Source organism: Limanda limanda, chromosome 6, assembly GCF_963576545.1.
Source record: "Limanda limanda chromosome 6, fLimLim1.1, whole genome shotgun sequence".
Taxonomy (NCBI): domain Eukaryota; kingdom Metazoa; phylum Chordata; class Actinopteri; order Pleuronectiformes; family Pleuronectidae; genus Limanda; species Limanda limanda.
Genome location: NC_083641.1, coordinates 29,345,494 through 29,368,838, shown reverse-complemented (window position 1 = coordinate 29,368,838; position 23,345 = coordinate 29,345,494). Strand labels below are relative to the sequence as shown.

The 23,345-nt window shown below is 42.1% G+C and overlaps 1 non-coding gene across 1 annotated transcript; it reads left to right on the top strand.

Annotated features, from left to right (window-relative positions):
* The first annotated feature begins 18,396 nt into the window (after positions 1–18,396).
* Positions 18,397–18,469, top strand: trnat-agu (transfer RNA threonine (anticodon AGU)). Its single transcript has one exon. It is a non-coding gene; the product is annotated as a tRNA-Thr (tRNA).
* The last annotated feature ends 4,876 nt before the right edge of the window (positions 18,470–23,345 follow it).

Genomic DNA, 23,345 nt, shown 5'->3' with positions numbered 1-23,345 from the left:
TTGTGAACAAGACCTTCTCTAATAATTCCCAGCTGCTTTGTCTTATTCAACCTTATTATTTTTACCTTTTCATAATTTTCCTCATCTCTAGAAACTGCAGCCTGTCAGAAGGAGAAACCAACGTGACACAGAACATTACCATGGTAACAGCGAGCTCAACCAATCAGAGACAGCGTTATTACACCCGAGGATTGTGGGTAGTGTCGTACGTCTCCTCGACATTGTAAGGAAAACACATTTCATCTAACACAGTTGATTTCATGGCGACTTGAGGCTTCTACACGAGAATATTAGATTGTTAGTCTCCTTCAGATGTAAGAATAATATAACTGATAATAAAATTAATGGGATTTTTTACATCTGGAACCAAACTGTTGATGAACCAATGTTCAGAATCATACAAGAGGAATGTGACATGAGCTCATCTGCTGATAGTCCTCATGAGCACATGAAGCTGTAGAGGCCTGAGGCTGAAGGAGCAACACATGCTTATTATCACCTGTAAAACCCAGATTCATCGGGATCTTCTTTATTATCTGAAGCTGCAGCTCCTGTCTCTGTGTTTGCTGATGAGCAGGTAACATACCTGGACTCGTATCAGTGTGTTTGCTGAAAACAGCGCCTCCTGCTGGTTGTGAAGTGAGAGGCCAAGCTGCTCCTCAGTTATCATAGAGACGAGTGATGCAGCTTCCCTCCCTGCAGGGTTTCATTAAAGCATTAAACACACAGTATTGCATCATAGTCATAATATTCATTTGTAATGTTGAGTGTATTTATTTAAAGACTCTTTAATGAGCTCTGTGATCATGAATATTTCCCACATCGTTATCAGCCCACTGTTTATTTCCTAAGTTGCTGCAGAGAGAGACCCGTGACTCTACTGTAAATCTACAAATCGATAAACATTAACATTTAGTATTTTCCTAATTAAGCATTTAGTGTTTATAATCAATGCCGGAAGAGAAATGAGCTTTAACATCCCGTTGCAGCTGCAGCTCTGAATAATGATTATTTTATTAGCTGCTCTGCCGCTCGCTGGGATTTCAATCTGTCGTCAGAGTTCGGCTCCGTGAACACGAGGCTACGTTCAACCTCAGCGCACTGAATTCTGGGTAATAAAGAAGCACCATACATGTTCAGGTGAATAACTAATGTGTGCATATGAAAAACTTTCACTGGCTTTTCCCTCTGTAGTTTGAAGGTTATTCCCAAAAGTGAAGCCTGAACACCCCACTCGCCCCCTGGTGGTTGGTTACATCTCTTCATTCATTTATTTCTCACCGAATCATTGATATATTTATTGAGTTTGTGTAATTTGGTGCAGATCTTAATCATCTGGATTTGAAGAATTGAAATATGGCTCCACATGAGAGAAGGTTTGCGCTCTAACGAGTGACATCATAGTGAGTTATCTGACTTGATTGACAGCTGAGACTGACGTGTGATTGGTCAGGGGCGTGTTTTTCCAGCACAGCTTCATCTCTGGATCGTGGGAAGTGGAGACGTGTCGGCCATCTTTATTTACACTCTGGTTTTTGGTCTGATTCCCTGATGCTGCTTTGCTGCTTTGTACAATCGACCGCAGCTGTTTACAGTCAGTGACAGACGGTCAGTAATCTTCAGTCGGTTGTCAGGGTTACAGTTGCAGAAAAGTAACTTTGCAAATGAATAACACGTTAACATTCTGTGACATCAACATTTCACAGCGATACTGTTAAACACCAGTTATAAAGATATATTAGTGTGTATGAAAATGTGTTGCAAATTAAAATGAAATGGGCTGCTCTGGTTAATTCATCTGTGATATTGCTCTGATGAATATTTAATGAAGCTTCACATTAGTGAAGGTTTCCTTTCTGCCTGATCCACCCTGACATTTACCTGCAGCTTCATTTCAGAGGGAAACTGGGTCTCATATTATAATAAGGATCAAAAAAGTCTGTTCTGCACTTTAACTTTAGATTATTTAGAGTCTCCGCTTTCTGACAAATAATTAATAACAAATTTAATTTCCACTCGCTTTACAGACTATGATTAGATATTACATTTATTAGGAATTTCTTTATTTCTATGTAAATTTCATGAACACATTGAATGAATCTATGATGTAGACTCTGTGCTGCTGGACTTCATTATTACACTTGAACTTCGTATTAATCGACTCACTTGTTTTCTTACTCTTAGTCCAGATTGAAATTACAAGTTGTTTTTTTACAGTTTCACCTGCTTCTGTTCTGTAAACTACAACGTGATGTTCAGAGAAGTTTGATATTTCAGACGTAAAATTAACCAAGTAGATTTAAACACATGAGCTGAGCTTCTTCACTGGAAACATGTTCATGTGCTGATCTGACAAACGTTAGGGTCCAACAGTGAGAGACCACTTTCCTCAGTGGCTTGAATCAGAAAGTTACTATTTGTATAAATTGAAATGTGTGTGTCTGTGTGTGTGTGTGTGTGTGTGTCTGTGTGTGTGTGTGTGATACTGGGGCTGCAGTAAAGCGCCTCCAGCTGTGTGTTGGTCTTTTCTCTGCAGTGAAGATGTGACTCAGCTGACAACAGATCATCAGAGCAGGTGAAGCTTCAGTTCCTCCACTCGACAAAACCCTGCAGCTCAAAGACTCACTGAACAGCACAGGACGGGCACTGCAGAGTGTGTGTCTGTGTCTGCGTGTGTGTCTGTGTGTGTGAGGAGTGGCACTTCAATGGCAGTAAAGACTTTGTGCACTGTTGTTTGGTTTATTTTCCTCTGTGCTACAAACATGGCTGCTGCTCGTCTTCCTCACTCTTTCATCTCCTCTCCGCTGCTTCCTGCCTCCGTCCTCTCTGGGTTGTTTCACAGTGTCACCGACTGAAGGCTTCACAAACACACAACACACAACTTCTGATCTGCAGGCAGATAAAGTGTATTGTTAGTCTCATCTCCTCCGGGGCTGAACACGTTTTCTGTAACAAGACTTGTCACTTCAGCTTCATGCTGGACTCAGATGAACAGCACTGTGTCTGCATCCTTTGTTCCTCCGAGGAGGTTCTGTTCAGATAAAGAGAGGGATAGATACTTTATTGATCCTACAGTACAGATACTTTAGGTGTCAGGTATATGGAGGGGGGGCAGTGAGCAGATCCAGGTGAACCAGGGAGAGGGGATCAGCACAGATGGGACGAGTCAGCCAATCTACTCTCCCTGGATTCAAGAGGCAGCTGAGCTGGCACAGGGGGAAACTCGGGAGGACCACCGGAGACGGAAGCCGAGGCTCCAGCAGCTGGTCACTCTGAGAATAGTCTGTTTATATTTGTACTGTGAGGACAATAAAATGGCCGACCTGAAGCAGTTCATAGAAGCTGCTCTGACCCATGATTACTGAGAGTACACTGAAACAATCAGTTTTGGATTCTGTCCTGATGGGTCCACACAGGACTGTTTGATAAATCTACAGATATATCTCATGCCAGGTGTGTTTTAAAAGAAGAAAGTACAACTAAAGAAAGCTCTGATAAGTTCTCATCACCTTATTCTCATTCCCGAGCCTCGTTCCTCTTCTTCGCCTCGTCCCTCGTCTTCTTTCTCTTCCCCTCTGTTCTTACTTCCTCTGTTTGCTCTTTACAGTTTGTCCTCTCGTGTGTGTCTCCTGTCTCATCTGGTGTCCTCCTGCCTCCCGTCCTCTCCCCATTTACCTGTGAAATAAACACATGAATATTTCAGATCCGAGCGGCTGAAGCAGCGAAGCCGCCCGACGGCTCCTGTGTGTGTTCGCACGTCAACATTCTAACAGTTGAGTTCAGGCACCGCTGTGTTTCAGAGCCGCCTCAGAGAGCTGCTGCTGCGGCTGGAGACTTCAACATGTTCTCTCTTCATTGATTTACGCTTGAAATATTTAATGAGAGCAGCGGTTGAGACTCTTTCAGGAGAATGTCAGCGGCCGTCCTTCCTCTGCGGTGCCTCCGTGTCTGAGGCGTGCGTTCACCAACGGCTCCGTGGGGGGTCACTAAGCTGCATATGATGCTATTAATATTTCATGAAGTTCAAATGTAAAACGTCCCCCTGGGTACCTGTGATATACTCTCCTCATTACATGCGTGTTCCGAGGCAGGAACTTGAATAAAAGTGGTCTCAAGTCCCAGAATGCAGTTCACCTCAGCACGCTCAGGTCTGACAGGAAGCACAGAACCCCCCCGCTGAGAAGATAAAGGACACAAATATCTGGGGATGAAAAACGAAGACGTGAACTTGTGAATGATTAAGTTTCTTCCTGCTTCCTGCTGCTCTTTTTTCTACAGTTTGAAACTTGAAGTCTCCGAGCCGCCTGAAGTATCACGACGTGGAGTCTTCACATATCATAACACATCCTGTAATGGACTGGAGGTCTACGCCTGAAACTCCTCCTGGTAAACTTTTACTTGAACTCTTTTCAAAAATCCACAACCCCCTAGTTTCAGCCAGAACATTGAAGTTTTGTTACAGCTTTAAGTCATCCAACCGAACAGTTGACGTATAATTTTCTACGTTTTTTGTAGCGTCTTCTTTGCACAGAATAGTAATGACCATCAAGACAGCTGTGATTGGTTAAAGAAGGTAAATAGGTATCTCAGCCCTGCAGCAGAATAATAATGGAGCAGTCAGACCCATCCTTAGGGCTGTGTGGGTGGGGGTGGGGGGTCTCGATATGATGATAATGGCCACAGAGAGACTGGAATCAGGAACCACCGCGACATCTGAAGTGTCACTGATTGTGTCACTTTGTGTCACAGCTTTGTGAAGAGGCCAAGAAAAGAGAAGATAATTAATTGCAGGTCAATGGATCGAGCTGTTTTCTGCATGAGCTGCACAAACACACACACACGAGTCACAGCAACACAATAAAATGAGAAGTTGTTGTCACATTTATTTACAACGTTTAATTTACCAGCATCAGCGTTAGTTCTACAACATAAAAACCCATTGCCACAGTAATCCAAACCCACACACACACACACACACACATACACACACACACACACACACACACACACACACACACACACACACACACACACACACACACACACACACATATTTTATGGATACGTTGACATTTTATTATGCTCATCTTGGGCAATGGAAATCACCTCAGTGGTACAATAGACACACAATTGTCTGCACCCCCACATGTGATGAAACTTGTTTATCAGGAGCCATAAAAGTCATTACTGTGATTAGTGTGGCACACACACAAAAGGACACACACTTTACTCACACATGGACTCACTTCTATTCAGCTTATCAGTGGTTATGAAAGCTATAGACATAAATTATGAAACTAAACAATATAAACACACATTAGCATAAACATGTCCATAACTCAAACACACACTTGAATTGAGTGGGATAGAAGGACACACACAAAGACACACAGACACACACAGCCTCCTCTGAGCAGGGTGAGGCGGGTGAACTCTGATTGTTCTGCATGAAATGAATAACCTCAGATTTATTAATCCCAGTATTGTTTTGTCACAGAGCTCATGATGAGTGTGAAGATTAATGACTCTGCTGACTCTGGGAAACGGGTTTTCGTGCTGTGATGTGATTGTTCGGCTGCGAGAAGCAGAATCATCAGGTTCATTTATTCATAAACACACATGTCACATAACACTCATTAAATATAAGATCATCTCTGAAACATCAGAGAAACATTGTTTTATATTCAAACCTTTCTATTCTCTTCAGAGCCGTAAAGAAGTAGAGATTTCTACCTTTATTGGATCTGAGCGTTTCCCTGAGATCCTCACGTCTCTAACAGGTTTCATTTATGTGATGTGGAAATAAAGTAAACGTCCTGAATACGTGTCGGCTGGAAGCTTCAGGGTGGAATCGTCTCCGAGTGTCTCCGGGGACTCATTTAAAACCCTGTATATCCCCTGAGGTCCAGTTACACTACATGTGTGAGGAGAGTTTCACCAGCAGGAGGCTGAGGGAATGAAATGATCGTTTTAGAGCAGGGGTTTTCAACTGGTTTTTTCCCAGGGACCACCATTCTGACTAGAAAGTAATCCCAAGCCTACGTGTGTGTGTGTGCGTTAATGCATGTGGATAGAAGGCCCGATGTAAGCGTGTCTATTCATTCTGTCGGAAGAACTGCTCCTGGATAGACGTTAGTCTTAGAGCTCTCCTAAGAATTTTTTTCTCAACCAGCGAACATGGTAAAGTTGACTGTTATTGGAATGAATTGTTTTGGCTATTATGCCAATTTATTTTCCTTATTACAAAGTATTTGTTTTTCGCTCTTTTGTTTTATTTAATATTTTTCATTATTAATACTGCCATTTTGGGCCTTCTTTTTGGGAAATAAAAATTCCCATCATACAAACTACATCTCCAAGACCTCCTGAGAGTTTTTCTACCTAGTTCAAACACTCTTCTACATCTACCTTTAACACACATGGATAGGGGAAAACTACCGGCAGTTTCTAGCCCCAAGCCGGTTTCAAGGTTCCCCTCACCACCATTTTTCTTATTTTAGATATTTTTCACGATATTCAAGAGTAATCTGGAAATGTGTTGAAATATCAAAGCGAATTTCGCGGACGCCCTGCAATGCCGTCGCGGACCACCAGGGGGCCGCGGACCCCCGGTTGAAACCCCTGTTTTAGAGGAAGACGATGAAGAAGATGAGAGTAAAAGCTCCTCAGAACGTGTGCTGGTGTGTCCTGCACATGTGATCTCAGAGACAGTATCGTCCCTCTGACATGTCCTCTACTGTCCCTCACCAGTCCTGTGAATCCCTGCGGAGCCAAGAACACAAACCTGAGAGTTTCCTCCTCGTGTTCTCAACAGAGTTCAGATTTATGGGCTGAATCTGAAGCCTGAAAACCTTCCAGAGATATTCAGAGAACTCCACAGATCGAATTCATATAATGATGTTGGACCAACGATGGAAAAACAAGGAATCAGTGCATCGTTTATCGTCTGCAAGTCGATGGACGTGACCTCGTTGGTCTTTTAATTTCAGACCCACAGCCTCAAATTAAAGAGGAAACACCAACTAAACGGTGACAGAAGTGTAATTATAAAGTTATAGTGATTTTCAGTGCGTGTACTTGTCGCTTCATTACACAATTACTGCACAGAAGCAAATAAATACTAGAAATCAGTTTGTCATTCGCCTTCTTTCAGGTAAATGCTCATCTCTCTCACCATGAAGATGATTTTCAGTTTGTTCTTGTCCTTCACCAAACAGCTTCAGCTCTGATGGACTCCCTCATGGGAAGCTCATGACACTGCTTCATGTTCGGTGAAGTCGTTGATATTCAGCACTTTGTCGCCTCCACTCTCTCTGTTAATGGATCGTGTTGTCGGGGCTCAAATCCCAAAGGTGAACGTATTCCAGTCAGGTTTTCAGGACGAGCTGGAAGTGAATTTTAAGTACTTTATGTTTGATTTGTAAAAGCTGCATTGTAATGCAAGAGGCGTCCAAAAATCTAAATGTGATTTGAACTTAGCCCTCCCACTTAGAAGTGTTTTCCATCACGAGGGGATTGTTGTGTGAGCGGAGAGCAGATCCACAGATGTACTGACAGTCATTTGTAATTCTGATCAGCTCGATAAGAGATGAAGAGCAGCAAAGTTGTGTTTCCACAAAAATGGGACAATTCTTCATTTAAATGTCTTACAGCAACTCGACCTTTGTTATTATTATTTCTTGCTGTTTGATGTGTAAAGTGAATATAACATAATTTGCGACCGACTCACTGTCACTCGGAATCTGTCACGTTCAGATTGAGAGACCCCCGGTGGACGAATTTATATATTATTCATTTAAACCTCTTTCAAATATAAGGTTTTGTGCTTATTGCCCTTTTTGCCTCAAATGTCGGCGCAAACTGTTTATTTGTTTATTTGTTTATTTTTGATTATTTTGAAGGATCCCCATTAGCTCTACCCTAAGACAGAGCTACTTTTAGTGGGGTCCACATTGAAGACATACATACAGATATCAAACATTTAAAACATACATTACAATACCAATATCAAACATTTAAAACATACGTTAAATTACAAATATCGAAAGTTAAAATACATTAAATAGTGATCATACAATTATATGTTACAGATATCAAAAATAAGTTAGTGGTTATTGGTTATGCAGTTTTACCACTGTGGACTAACGATGCAAAGATTCAGTCTAAAGACACCAGAGCTGCTCTGAGTGACAGAATCTTCTGTTGAGTCTCTCACTTATGTATCAGTGGAGGTTCAGCCACAGTGTTGTTGTGTAAGTTGTGATGATGCAGCTCAGGAAGTCGTTTGAATCACAGCGGCAGTTCACATCAGCGACTCGGGGAAACGTAACGAGGAGCCGTGGCAGGTTTATGGTCGAGGTTAAACTCAGGTGAAGTGATTCCAGACACGAGCAGCAGCAGGTTTCTAATGATGAGGTTTATTCTGCACAACGAGCAGCAGGAACTCTCTCGCTCTCTAGTTTCTGGATTTTTTGCTCAAACCTGAGCTTGTTTTCCCAAATCTGAGAGAGGAACACATCTGCATAGATACTGGCAGGGAACATATACACTGTAGTGAAGTGACAGTCCTCAGGCTCTGTACATCTGGGTTATATCAGCTCAGGAAGTCGAGTTACAAGGTCCCAACAGTTAATTACTCGTCACTATTCCAGACTCTCAGTTGAGTCCAGGTCTTTGCAGATGTTGAGTTGCAGCAGCTCCTGTCTCCTTCCACCTTTGTGATTATTTGCTATGTTTTGTGTCGTAGAATGAAACTGTTTCTAAGCTCAGACTATGATTCTTGAGTTTTAATGGTTGAAGGTTCAGTCGTGTTTCAAGTCTGTTCTCTGACCACAGACTTGTCTCCTTAGAGCTCCTGGTTTTGTCCTGGCTGGTCAGAGATGTTTCTCCTGAATCAGCTCTGGGTCACGTTCACTCTCCTCCAGGTTCATGTTGTGTTGCAGATTCCCTTCTTGCATCTGTGCCATGAAACAGAAAACAAGGTGTCACCTAAATGACTACACATTTTATTCTATCATCTTACAGCTACACTTTCCTTCATGTGTGATGTTTTGCAGAAATCATCTGTTTAAGATTCTCCTCCTTCTCTCTCCTCCTGCTCCGGAGACGTTAAATGTCTCTTTATTATCTTTATTGCTATTTTTCCCTCTCGCTGCCTCTTCCTGTATGTTTGCATGTTTGTTTATTCTCTTCTCCTGGAAATGGAAATGTTATTTTACTGCAAACTGCTCGTCTCCTTTTCTCCTGATCTCTCATGTTATGATTTGTCTTATTTTAATGTCAGAATCTCTCTCTCTCTCTCTCTCTCTCTCTTTTCTCCAGGTACGTAAATTCTCTTTTAATGTGTATCTCTCTCCGTCGTTTGTTGAAATTACATTTTAATGTTTAAAAATCCACTTTCTGAAGCTGGTTATCTGGATCTCGACCTCTCTCCCTCTCCTCCCTCTTCTCCTCCTCCCTCCCCTCGTTTCCTTCTCCCTCCTTTTTCTTCAATCATCTCTACTTTAGTTTTTCTCTCCTCGTTACCTCTGCTCACCTCATCTCTCCTTTCTTTTAACTCTCATTCATCACTTTTCCCTCCAGCCCCCGGATCTTTCTCTTTCCCTCCTCGCCTCAGTATCACCTCTCTCCTCTTCTCACTCTTCTCATTCTTCTCCTCTACTCCTCTTCTCCTCTTTTCCTCTTCTCCTCTTCTCCTCATCTCCTCTTCTCCTCTTCTCCTCTCACTCTTCTCCTCTTCTCCTCTTCTCCTCTTCTCCTCTTCTCCTATTCTCCTATTCTCTTATTCTCCTCTTCCCCTCTTCTCCTCCTCTCCTCCTCTCACTCTTCTCCTCTTCTCCTCTTCTCCTATTCTCCTATTCTCCTAATCTCATATTCTCATATTCTCCTCTTCTCCTCCTCTCCTCCTCTCCTCCTCTCACTCTTCTCCTCTTCTCCTCTTCTCCTATGCTCCTATTTTTCCTCTTCTCACTATTCTCCTCTTCTCCTCTTCTACTATTTTCCTTGCTCACAAACCCTTAATGTGATTGAGTATGTTTGAATTTTCCCATTTTGCTCTTTTTTAATCATTTGGCTTTTACAGTTTTTCATTACATCATCAGTGAGTTTATCTCAGTTCCAAACAGGATGTTGATTTTATGTCTGAATGAAAAGTCTTTTGTCCATAAAACCTTTGATAAACCAGGTTTCTACCGTAGACTGCAAGAAGTCAAGGTTCAAAAACCAATGGGTAACGTCTTCCTCCCATCGTTCCATCTGATTTCCTCCTCTTCCTCACTCTCGTCCTCACTTTACCTTTTACATTGTCCTCCTCCCCGTCTTCATCTCCTTTTCTGTCTCTCTCTCTTTTATCCGCCCACCATCTCTGAAAATGAAACGTGTCGTGGTTCTGCTCCCGGGTTTGATTCCCAGCAGCTGAACTGAAAGCTTCAGCTAATTATCGGCCCATTGTGGCGTTTTCCTGCTTCGTCACGAGTAACGAGGGCAGAGACAAAGGAACCCCCCCGAGAGAGGAGCCCTGCTGTGTGTGTGTAGGTGTGTGTAGGTTTGTGTGTGTGCTTGTGTTGTTTGTGATTTAATGTAAACTGTTGGCAGTTTCCTCACAGGGGAGAGAAAGAGTGAAGCTGTGTACAAAATGTCAAATATAACCTTCCAACAGTAAACGGTGGAGTGTGATGTCAGAGATGGAAACTGGAAGACAACAGTTTTACTGACTCGTCAAACTCGTCAGGACGGAAACAAAACACATCATGAGACACTTGGACCAGTTTCTCTTCTCCTCTGTCCCACGTCTCCACATTCAGGAGCAAAGTTCTCTGCCCAGATTCACAACTGGACCTGGAAGCTGTGGTGTCGTCACAGACTGGAAAGAAAGAGTTCTGTGTCTAGTCTCACTGTGCTGGTGAAGAGGAAGAGGAAGAGGAAAGACAAAGACCATTGTCTTTACAGTCTCCTCTCTCTTTCTCTCTCTCTCTCTCTGAATCTCCCTGTCCTCTTCCCATCCCACGTTTCCTCCACAGTTGATTGATTGTCACTAATCCAGCTCCCCGTGAACCCTTATTCCTCCTCATCTTCCTCGTCTTCCTCTTCCTCCCACATTAACCAGCTGGTGCCTGTAGGTGGGATGGAGGGACGCTGACAGCGAGACGAGAGACGAGAGGAAGACGAGGTCTCAGTCCTGGAGTGGTCTCTGACTTGCTCATGCAAACACTCATCAATGTCTTTAATGACCCGTGGCGCTGCTGATCTGCAATAACTGGAGCTCACATCTCAACATGTTTATGTTCGAGAGAGAAGCGATAACACCTGATAATAAAGCTAATTATGTATAACTGGCAGCAAAGACACTTTAAATTAGGTCAATGATTAAACACCTGAAGTTCAGACCTTTTATCATCAGTTGTGTGACGTCCTCAGAGACTCTGACGGATTAGTGATGAAGTTTAATGATGTTATTTCAGGTTTATTTTCATTTTAGATGAAAACTGGCTCCTAACAAACCACTTCTCTGCAGCTCGGTACTGAAACGATATTTTCAATCACCTCACTCCCGATGTTTAAATGAAGTTATTATTTTCAGTTTTTTACCATTATTCTGAAAGATATAATACTTAGAAGAAGCTGCTTGTATGAATATCCCACTGATATTCTTGATTGCATTCATGTCATGAATCCAGCAAATTAGCATCAAAATGGGATTTTTAAAGATTTCCATTATTGTTTGAGCAAAGCCTCCTTCTGTCTTTCTTCCTCCTTTAAAGGTCGGTGTTTTGCAAATACAAATACCTGTTGATCTCTCAGCTTTTGATAATGTTTGACACAACATGTTTCTCCCTCTATTTGGAAATGTGGGCTTTTCTTTGGGTTGTTGTTTGTTTACAATACACAGAAGTGGCTGTAAACTGGCGAGAGGCTGCGTGTCACAAACTGATATTAAATACTAAACTGAGACTCGTGTGAATGGGATGTTTTTAGAGAATTCTCTTAAAATCTGAAACTAAAATTGGCACAACCCACGTTTCCTAATCAGAAATAGCTGCATTCAGAATGAGGCCAAATTCAGAATATGTACTTAGAAGATATTGATCTGTATCTGATTCCAAATATTAGTTAAAGCAGTGAGATGAGTTCAGACGTGCTGAGGAACAGACTGAAGCAACAGAGAACAGAGACTGATAGAATGAGTGTCAGGTAATTATATAAGCTAGGATTCAGCTGCTCTTATCTCTTCCTGTGTTAATCCTAATGAGGTTGATCAGAGTAATTCATCAGGCCAGTGTTTCTCTTCATCAGATAAAACTCTTCTCGGTCTCAAGTGAACATCTGAAACATCTTCTGAGCTGAAATAGAATTTTCATTTCATCACAACGATCATTAATTCTTCATCTGATGAAAGCAGTCGTCTAATTACGCCGCACACGTCCTGGCAGAGTGGTGACAACAATCAAACTGAAACGACAAAACAAAACAAGAGAGGGAAACGAGGCTCATTAAAAATATCAGAAACAATGTGACAGAGAATCAAGAGAGAAGCAGAAAGAAGTTAATGAGTTTTCAGAAGTGACAGTGAAATGTTTGCTTGGTTCAAACTAATCATGACTCAGTGTTCATTACATTAACACTAGTTGTGTTTGTGGCTGTGAAGGAAAGGATGATAACAAAGAGTTGATATGAACCTCCAGCGCTGTGTGTGCGTGTGTGTCTGTGTGTGTGTGTGTGTGTGTGTGTGTGTGTGTGTCTGTGTGTGTGTGTGTGTGTCTGTGTGTGTGTGTGTGTGTGTGTGTGTAGCAGCAGGTAATTGAAAGCTACTTAGTCAAGCTCAGGAAAGAGAGAGGGAAACAAGGACGTGAGCCGAGGCCGACTCCTGCTCCTCCTCAGCTCTCTGCAAGCATTTAATTTCCTTCTCTCCCTTTCCTCGACCAAATGACGTCTTCCTCTCTTTCTCTTTTTCATCTCGTCCTCGTTTTCTCTAATTTCGTCTTCGTCTTACTTTATTTTCTCCCTCTCTGTTTTCTCTAACCTCCTTTTATCCCCCTCCAACCCTGGATACACTTTTCCTTTCCTCCGTTTAAAACAGTTTTAATTCTCTTATCTCCGTTTTCCACCCTCTCTCCCTCCTCACTCACTTCCTGTCTGTTTTTCTCCACCATTTCTTCACCTTCACTCCTCATCCTATCTTCATTATTTCTCTCTGTGTGCTTGCATCAGTTTCTTTTTAGTCTTCCGTCTTTCCAACCTTCCCCTATATATTTGCTGTTTAATTAATTTCCCCATCGTTTTTTCCTCGCCAGCCTCTCATTTCATCTCCTTCCCTCCCACATCCCATCTTCTCTCCTCCATCTGCTCCCTCGTTCATTATTCCTGCAAACACCCAGAGTTGAAGAGTAAAGCTGAACTGCAGATCAGTTGAAAAGTCTTTAAGAACCACAGAGGATCTTAACTAGATTTTCCCTCAGTGACTTAAAGACATTTTCCATCAGGTCCAGATTTCTCTGTTGTTGTAGGAGGTGTTAATTTGTCTTTTCATGTGTTTAAAGGAGTGTTGAGTGATTGTGTTGCTCAGTGGATTCGCTGCAGGACTCGGTCTTCACACAGTTTTGTACTGGGGGTCTGTGTCCGGCTTTGAGGACCATTGATACTGGAGAACATGGTTTACTTTCACTGACAAAGTTAAGAAGCAGGTCTATATTGCAAATCAGAATCAGAATCTGAATCTGAATCAGAAAGGATTTATTGCCAAGTAGGTTTACACCTACTTGGAATTTTCTTTGGTAAATAGGTGCATACATTTAACATAAAGCATAAAAACACAATAAGTACTTCACATAAGAAAGAAATAACTGTATATAAAACAAAACAAAAATATATACAAGATTCAAAAAGTTAAATAAAGAGTAAAATGCAAAACAGATATATACAAGATATGAAAAGTTAAATAAAAAGAAAAATGCAAAACAGGAGAACTAACAAGACAAAACAACGCGCACCAAAAAACAGAGGCGCCATCGTGTTGTGAATTGCAAAAGTCAATGTCAGGATTTGTGTTGCGTCAGAATCTACTGAACATTAGATTTAACAGAATGTTTCTGTGACTGTTACTTTAGCTATCGTCACTATTCCTCTGCTGAATAATGACTCTTGTGGTCAAAGTACTTTTATTATTTATTTGTGGACTTTGAATATGGGTTTTTATCCTGGGAACACATTATTTTTGAATTCTTTGTTTTAACTTGTTTTTGAGTTTGTTTCTCATGTTTCTCTTGTGCTTTACTTCTGATCTTTGTCCCTTTTCTGTGATCGTCTGTCTCTTTGTGTACGGTCCATGGTCTGTATCTGTCCTTGTCTCTTTAGTCTCTGACCTCTGTCCTCTGTTTTTCATTTACCTGCCGTGTCTTTCCTCACAAAACCTAACAACCAGTTTGTCAGAGAAATCATTTGTGCATGAACATTAAAAACAAAACTGAAGAGAGACGGACTTTGAAATCACGTCGGACTCTTTTTTCTGATATTCATGATTTTAAACGATCAATTATGAACAAGTTTGACTATTTAGCTGTGTATTTAGTGTAAATACAATGATAAGAAAACATCTTACTCTGCTTTTCCGTATGAGAGTTTTCTTTAGCGATCATATATTTTCCATCTGTGGAAGAGAACTGCAGTCATATTTCTGCAGCATGTAAAACAGTCTCTCTATGTTGTGTCTCTGTGTCTGTCTCAGCGGAGACGTATGAAGACGAGTTGTGTAATAAATGTGTCAGTCAGCAGCTTTCGGTTCATTACAGAACTTATGAAGCCTGCACTCTGCTCCATTTCAGATTGCTCTGCTTTCTTTAGCGCTTGTCTTTCATTTCTTCCTCCCTGTTTAAAAGAAGGTGATCTCTCATTTCCCCAGTTATCGGCTCCTCTACCTCCTTTTCCAGATCCCTCTCTCTCTCTCTCTCAGCAGGGAGGATCTTAATAGGGTCAATTCAGGAAAAGTCTCTCAGCTCAAAGGAAGAAAGAGGAAATGAGTTTATCTCTTCTGCTCAAAGACTCTTTGCTTGTGACCCAGATGATTCGTTCAGGTCTGAATCCTCGAGCATGAGGCCTCACAGCTCAGGATACCAGGGGTTTTCCCTGTGTGGGGGGGGGGGCAGCAACAGTACAAATGACAGGATTCATGGTCGTATAAAACAAATGTTGGAAGCAGATGTGAGAAGATTTGTCTAGAAAGCTGAATCCAAGCTGATGAAGGACATTGAGGCTGAGCCCAGACAGTTGTGGTTGTGTTGAGGTTTATTTTGTGTTACCTCACAACACCTTTCTTCTTCTCTTCCCTCGGTGCCAAAGGAGTGACATGTGCAGTGAAAACAGTCGACCTGAAACTGAACCTGGATGTTCTCCCTCTGCAGCTGCAGCTTTAATCAACTTGTTGGATTTGACTCACGTGGTTCTATAAGTGTATTGTTAGTCTGATCACAGGTGGTCACATGAGACACCTTCAGGACACGTCTGAAAGTCGGGTGTGAACAAACCTGAAGCTGAAGATCAGATCTGTCAGGATGGATTTTCATATCCGTCTGAACAGAGTCTGTTATTCTCTCAGTGACCCTTCAACATCCTCTTAGGTTGAGTTGCATCAGTAAAACACAACTGACAAACGATTAAAAGTCCAGAATTGTTTAATTCCTCCGACGGTTCAGGTGAAACAAAAAGTCATGTATTGTAAAACAGGCACTGACGTCTGATTTGTGAATTTTCCAATATGGACAAACACAAAAAAACATTATCTCATTACACAGAAGAAACTTAGATACACACTCACACACACGCAGCCAAACAACACAAAGCTCAGCTTCCCAGAAAGCTCTGTGAGCACAGAGCAGCCTTTCCTCAAACCTCTGGTTAAACCTCTGGTCTTAGAATTAGAAATGAATCCTCTTTATTACTCAGGTGGAAAATAGAAAACAGCTTCAATGCTAATATCACTGAGCTTTGGCAACAATTGAGTAAAGAAGCAATTCTCCTCAGATTCTTTGTCCGAGAGAAGAAAGGAGAGAAGATCAGAGCAGGAAACAAGATGGAGGCTCATTCATGACATGGTTTGTAAAAGGATGTTTTAATATTTGAGTGGATCAGGAAAACACTTCAGCCAAAGAGAGAAATCCAACGTTTTCCTGCAGAGAAGCAGAGATTCTGGTTTCAGTGCACAATGAAGAATTAAATAATCCTGGTGTTTTCTTTATTGATCAGATTTACAAGGTGAAACTTACAGTGCTGTATTACTTAGCAGGGAAAAGTGGAGAAGCATATGTTAGCACATTCAGTAAAGTTAAGTTTGTTTTGTTCATCCATTCAGTGTTTAAATAAATCCGTGTGTATGAGAACTAATCCAGCGTGAGTCTCCTGACCCTCAGTTCTGTGGAGCCTCTCTGCACTTTAACTACACAGCTTTGAAAAGTGTGAAAAATAGATTTTCTGACAACGTGAATAAAAACTTACAGCTGCCTGGAACAGAAACAACAAACACTTCCAAGAATCTCAAACTAAACAGAGCACGTTCAGCAAGAATGTGAGAGAAACTTGTTTTGAACAAAGAGCGAAACGTAGAAAAACACTTTGTACAAAAGAGTCGAAGTTTAGTGGAAACTTCAAATAGAAACTTTATTGAGATTTGGGACACGTCACAGAAAGTTTCCATGATCGTGTTCATCCGAAGAGGAAGATGTACACGGCTAAACTGTTTAAACTTATTCATTTCTATGCAAAGATGTTTAATAAAGATGCTTTATAATCATGGACTGTTTCTAAAGATGGACGACCTCTCTCCACTTCCACCCACTTACCTAAAGATTAAATTCAAATATCCCAAATATCGAACACTGCCATCGTGTGGTGATGGAGTGGAGCCGCGGTACTGAGGTCCTGTCATATCGGCTCGACCGATCAGGAGTCAGTGTCAGCTGTCAATCAAGACCTTTTAGTCTGTTTCTGTATCGTATGACAACAAATCAAAACCAAACTGATCAGAAACATGAACAAACTTCAAATTATTAAAAACTATTAACATTTAGTTTGGTCCGTGTCCCATCTGCAAACATGGAGGAGGCGGAGCTCAGCATCTAGGTTGCTATAGAAACGTTTCTGCTTCACTTTGGGGAGTTCTCATCTCGGCCATCGTGATTTACGGTCCCTGTTTATTACAAAGATCCCTGGATAACGTGTAGTCAGTTTATTATTATGATATTATTATGATATCATTATGGGCTGTGTCTCATCTTTAAGAAGTGTTGAAAAGCTCCAAAGTAAATAAGATCTTTTCTTTCCTCCAGAGACTGAAAACTCAATCAGCTTCATTCACATTCACAAAGCAGCGACAAATCCTAATGTGGAGTTAAGAGCCCGACTCAGGTCACCTTGAGACCGAGAGGAGATGGATGGCTTCATTGATCCAGTGACGTGATCGCAAAGACAAGAGCTTTCTGTTCTGTAGGTTTAAAGTGAAAGTTTTCAACAGTATCGAGGTGATGAAGCTGAACTGAACACGTAGTTACGAGCAGCTCGGAGCTGAAAGTCCTGAGGATCACGAGTGAGAGGTTTGACTCTCGGTCACGTGACTGATCTGCAGCGTCTCCACGGAGTGAAGCATCTTCTGTTTTCACTTTGAAATCCTGAACCAGGAATCTGGACTCTGCACAGGTCAATGCACTGTAAACCAGACACAAGCGTCCAATGAGAACCTCGGGATTCACCCGAACCCGCGAGGCCTGGGATGATATTGCAGACTGAGAGCAGCTGATTGGATTTTCCTCGTCCTGTTGCTTCACCTTGTGTTCTGCAGCTGATACGCTCGCTGGGTCAGTGAGCGCCGGGTTCTGTTCCTGCGTTCAGGATTACAGAGGAGCCGCGGTCCAGACTGACAAGTGTTTGGTCTTCAGTGCAACGCGAATGAGGAGTATTGCATCACATCGCCCCCCCCCCTCCATTCGGGTTCAGCATCTTGCACGAGGACACTGTGACATGAGGTCTGATTCCAGGTGGACGACCGCTCTACCAAGGATCCTGCTGCAGTGTCTCATCCCTGTTCCTCATCTGTCTGTTAAAAAGTGTGGGTGGCGTTTCTCAGAAGATATAACTCTGATATGTGTGTTGTCCTAATTAGATTGGGCCTGTTGTATAGCTGCCTCTTTGTAACGTTGTGTTGTGTTGATGCTCCGGAGCCACATCACAATTAGTCTCTGTCATTAGACTAATAATTAGTGACTCACTAACTTCTACAGTATTCCGTCAAAGGACAAAACACATGTGTGCAGAGCTTCCTACAAACAGTCTATGGAGCAGAGAGAAGTCTGAAAACGTTGTGTTCATCCCGCCTGGTTTATCTGCACTGAAGCCGTTGTGCAAAACATGTATACCGGCGCCGTGGCTTAGTTGGTAAAGCGTCTGTCTAGTAAACAGAAGATCCTGGGTTCAATTCCCAGCGGTGCCTTTTGGAGAGGCGGTGGACTAGTGGCAGAAACTTGGACTATGGGCAGAAAAGGTCTCTGGTTCGTCTCTGGTTCGACTCCACGGAGAAACAACAAAAAGACGAACCTGGATTCATCTGTCCAAAAACTAACCCTCACCCTGTCTAGTGCCCCTGAGCAAGGCACCTTACTCCCCCAACATCTGCTCCCCGGACGCCGTACACGGCTGCTCACTGCTCTGTGTGTCCTGCACCAGATGGGTTAAAACATGAGGTTACATTTCCCTACAATTGCATGAGTGTGCTTGTGCATGTCTTTGCATGTGTTTGGGACAAATAAATGTATCTTCTCTTATCTTATAATAAATGAATAATTCTCAACATGCAGCTGCTGCCGTGCGACTGTTCCCTGTGAGACTGAGAAGCTCAAATCTCTCCAGTGGCTCAGGTGTGATTTCAAATCTGCAAGAAAATCCAGAAATCTCCAGCGATGGAACGAGGGAATCGGACTCGTGGATGTGTTTGAGTGTTTACTGAGCAGGGCACAGAGAGAATAGGACATCAGTCCACAGGGAGACACAAAGAGAGACAGCACACCACAGGGAGAGAGTGATGAGGACGTGAAACAACCGGAGTAATGGAAAGTGAAGCCCCGGCTCCTGCTCTTGTTTTCGGGATCTGAATGATCACATCTGAACTCTGCAGGAGCTGAGACCCCCCCCCCCCCCCCCCCCTGGGGAGAAGAGCCTTCAGTGAGGGCGCAGCTCGCTTTTCAAACTTCCCTTTCTCCTGTTTTCACATTTTCCCAGCTCCCCCGGGGCAGGTGAAGGAAAGCGCCTGGTCTTCAGTGATCACTGCAGCTACTCGTCAGCTTCGTCCTTAACTCTGGTTTTAACCTTTAAAAGATGTCATCATCCAGGAGCAAAGCCAGGATGAGTGGAGATGTTTCTGTGGAACCAGAGAGAAGCAAGCAGCTCTTCTCCACCTGGTGAGACACACAGCATGGGATCAGAGTTACATCTGGTTTCTAGTTACTTCTTTGAAAGGTAATTTAAAACTTTACCTTCCAACCAATTCCACAAACTTATCAAATTAACAATGAGCATGTTTATTGTTAATGACCCAGTGAAGAGCAGTGTGTGTTTGGTGTTGGGCAAGGCCCAGTGATCTGACTTAGAACAAAGAGTCGTAAAACCATAGGCCAGGCTCGGGTAATCCCTCAGATAAAAATTCCAGCATGGGCCCTTATCTCCATGTGGCAGCAGGTCACTTCCTGGGTCCCCCACGGTAAGCCCGCCCCTGGGGGCCAAATCCTGACAACTCAATTGGCTGGAGGGCCACACTGACCCCTGACCCCTCCTCCCAGGGGGGAGTCACCTGGAACATGACTTAAAAAGGCTGAGCTCACAGAAATCTTTTTTCTCTTTTCCTCCGATGCTGACGTTCCCATCAGGCCCTTTCGGGTCTGTCCAGAGGTTCCAGCAAACTTAAGGAGGGAACTACTTTTCTCTTAACTGCTCTTTTTCACTCCAGCACTGACGTTCCAGTTAGGCCTCCTCAGGTCTGACCAGAGGTTCCCGTTGCTTAAGGAGGCAATAAGATGTTTGTTTCAATTCATTTCATTCATTTATTCTTTTATCTTAGTCGACGTTTTTATTTTGAAAAGGACCTTTCCTGTTTTAACTTGGAAAGATCAAACAGGAAATTGCTCGCTGGACGATCTCAAACTGTTTCATTTTTCCCCACGGACTTTACTTTTATTCTTTCTCCACACGATCTACAACGGCTACAAGCAGCCGCACGTTCCTGTGAGGCAGCACGATCTCCGCTGCTACCGAAGAAGACGAAGCCTCATCTCGCCACGGAGCACGACGGATCGGCTCCGGCCCAGCTGCGGTGCTCACGAGAGCCCGCCTGAGAGACTTCAAGCGATTCACTGAACCTCCGGGAGATTCGCGCCACGCGCATGCAACCCACGAAATCACGGTCACAGTAAGAGGCTTATGTTGTCTGGGCAGATGTTAGTTTTAATATGTAGCGTGTTGATTTAATACTTGAGTGTATTTTGTTGATGGAACCTCCGTGTACCATTGTTTTAGCCGGCCACTACTCCGAGCCGCTACTTCCGGTTTCCGGTTTGACGTCAATGTTTTGTGTTGCAGTAAATAGGGCCGAGAGAAGCGCCTCCGCCCGCACTGTTAACGTCTGTGTGAGTCTGCAGTGATTTCACCGATCAGAACCTCGGCCCCCAACGTTCGCTTGAGGGCTGAGGGGTGAATCACTGTTAATTAATCTCAGGCGTATTTGTAAAAGCTTCTTTGAACTCTCCTTACATGTTTTCTCTCTCTCTCTCTCTCTCTCCTTCTAAACCGACCTATACACACTTCCGATCTGTATTTATAATACAGATCATGTAACATAGTTAAATCTATGCTTAGAGAGGCTGAACACATCTGGAAACCATTCGGCCCCCAAAGCCAAGCAGAGATAAGAATTCTCTTTGTCTAAAATTTCCTTTGTGTAATTCATGTAACGACCACCAGTGTGCGCTCCGGCCACATGGTGTCATTAACATAGACTCCATTTTGGATAACGTTAAGTTAAACCACCATCTTGAGTCTATTATTGCCACGCCTTCTCTCCCTCTCTCCTCCTATTCTGGCTCTAAATTCATAACAGCTCCGCCATCTTGTTTTGTAGTCAATCCGCCATTTTGAGAGTTTTTAGGCCTTGATTCCACGAATCATGATCGGCCTCCATCTTAGATGTGATGTCACTACGTGACTGCGTCATCGCCACGCCCCTTCTTTTTCCCTCTCTCTCTCTCTCGCACACACACACACACACACACACACACACACACACACTGATAGACACAGACAGATACACACACACAGAGACACATAGATGGACCAGAGGTTACATGCATGTTCTAAATTGTGATAAGCTGCTCTTGTTATCTTTGAAATATGGGAGTTTGTTAAAATGATAAATCATTAAATAACACTAACTTTATTTCACATACACACACATAGACACACATACACAGAGAGACACTTTGACACAGACACACACACACACAGACAGACATACATAGGTAGACCGCAGGTTGTCCATGTATTTTCTGAATTGTGATAAGTGCTGCTGCTGTGTTTACCTTTGACATATTGGAGCTTGTTAAAATGTTAAATCATTGAATAACATTATAACTTTATTTCCCCTTTTTAATAAATACTTTTGTAATTAAAGTATCTGTAGTCTGTGATTATTTGTGCATAAGTGTGTGAATACAGCTGGATTATGATTGCCTGTGCTCGAACTTAGAAGCCTTCACTGTTTATTAAGTAATCGTTAATATTAAAATATTGACATTATTAATTTGACATTTATCATTATGAGACTGATAATTATAGCTTGACATCGTTGGTCCCTGGGAAACCAGGGTGGTGCCCCCCTTTCTCAATAATTAATATAGATAGTATTATTCTTGAATTGATAATTTTATGGTTTTTGACTAATTATTTTCATTATTCTTGGTTGATAACCTTATCATTGTTAATTGATAGCTTGTACTTTCTAATTGATAATTCCTATTTTCTCATTAGTGGTTTTATTGTTATTTGATTACTGATCATCTTCAATTAATAATTTAATTATTTTTGATAGATAATTTTTATTTTTAATAATCATATTTCATGATTATTAATAATTAGCCAACGTCAAGTCTACTCCTATTGCACAACATGATGATTCTCTGTTTTACGAGAGTCGCATCGTTCACAACACAAAGGAAACATCTCTGTGAAAAAAAAATAAGTGCACAGACGTTTATGGATATTTACAGAACAACTCCCAGAAGTTCAATATACGTCGAAAAATGTCAGAGAGAACATCTCAGATAAACTAAAGAAAGAAAGAAGGAGACATTATCTCATCCACAGCCGTTAGGAACCTGTGATCTGTCATTTGATGCAGAAGGAGAAGACGATTGTTTCCTCTCACATTGTGGAACAGACAGATGTTGAAAGAGGAAACACTTTGTGTCCGGCTCCAGTTCCTGAGGAGGTGAGAACATCCTCCTTGTGATGATCTCCTCTCCGTGGTCAGCGAGTGGAAACTAACATCTCCTCCAGGTCAGGTTCTGCTCACTGCTCCCACTGGGCTCTGATCACCTCCTGGCTGCTGGTTCCACTGGGAACCTCTCAGTGGAGTTCCTGACCTTCAGCTCCTGAACCCGTCTCAGAACACACTTATTCTTTCATGACCTTATTTCAAAGCGTTTCTCTCGCGGCTCGTCCGTGTGCACGATGCGTTCAGAACCCGTTTAGAACCACACGCTACCTCCTGCTCATCCATGTATTCATATCAGCTGTTGTGCAATAGGAGTAGACTTGACGTTGGCTAATTATTAATAATCATGAAATAGGATTATTAAAATAATAAAAATTATCCATCAAAAATAATTAAATTATTAATTGAAGATGATCAGTAATCAAATAACAATAAAACCACTAATGAGAAAATAGGAATTATCAATTAGAAAGTACAAGCTATCAATTAACAATGATAAGGTTATCAACCAAGAATAATGAAAATAATTAGTCTAAAACAATAAAATTATCAATTTAAGAATAATACTATCTATATTAATAATTGAGAAAGGGGGGCACCACCCTGGTTACCAGGGACCAACAAATCAAGCTATAATTATCAGTCTCATAATGATAAATGTCAAATTAATAATGTCAATATTTTAATATTAACGATTACTTAATAAACAGTGAAGGCTTCTAAGTTCGAGCACAGGCAATCATAATCCAGCTGTATTCACACACTTATGCACAAATAATCACAGACTACAGATACTTTAATTACAAAAGTATTTATTAAAAAGGGGAAA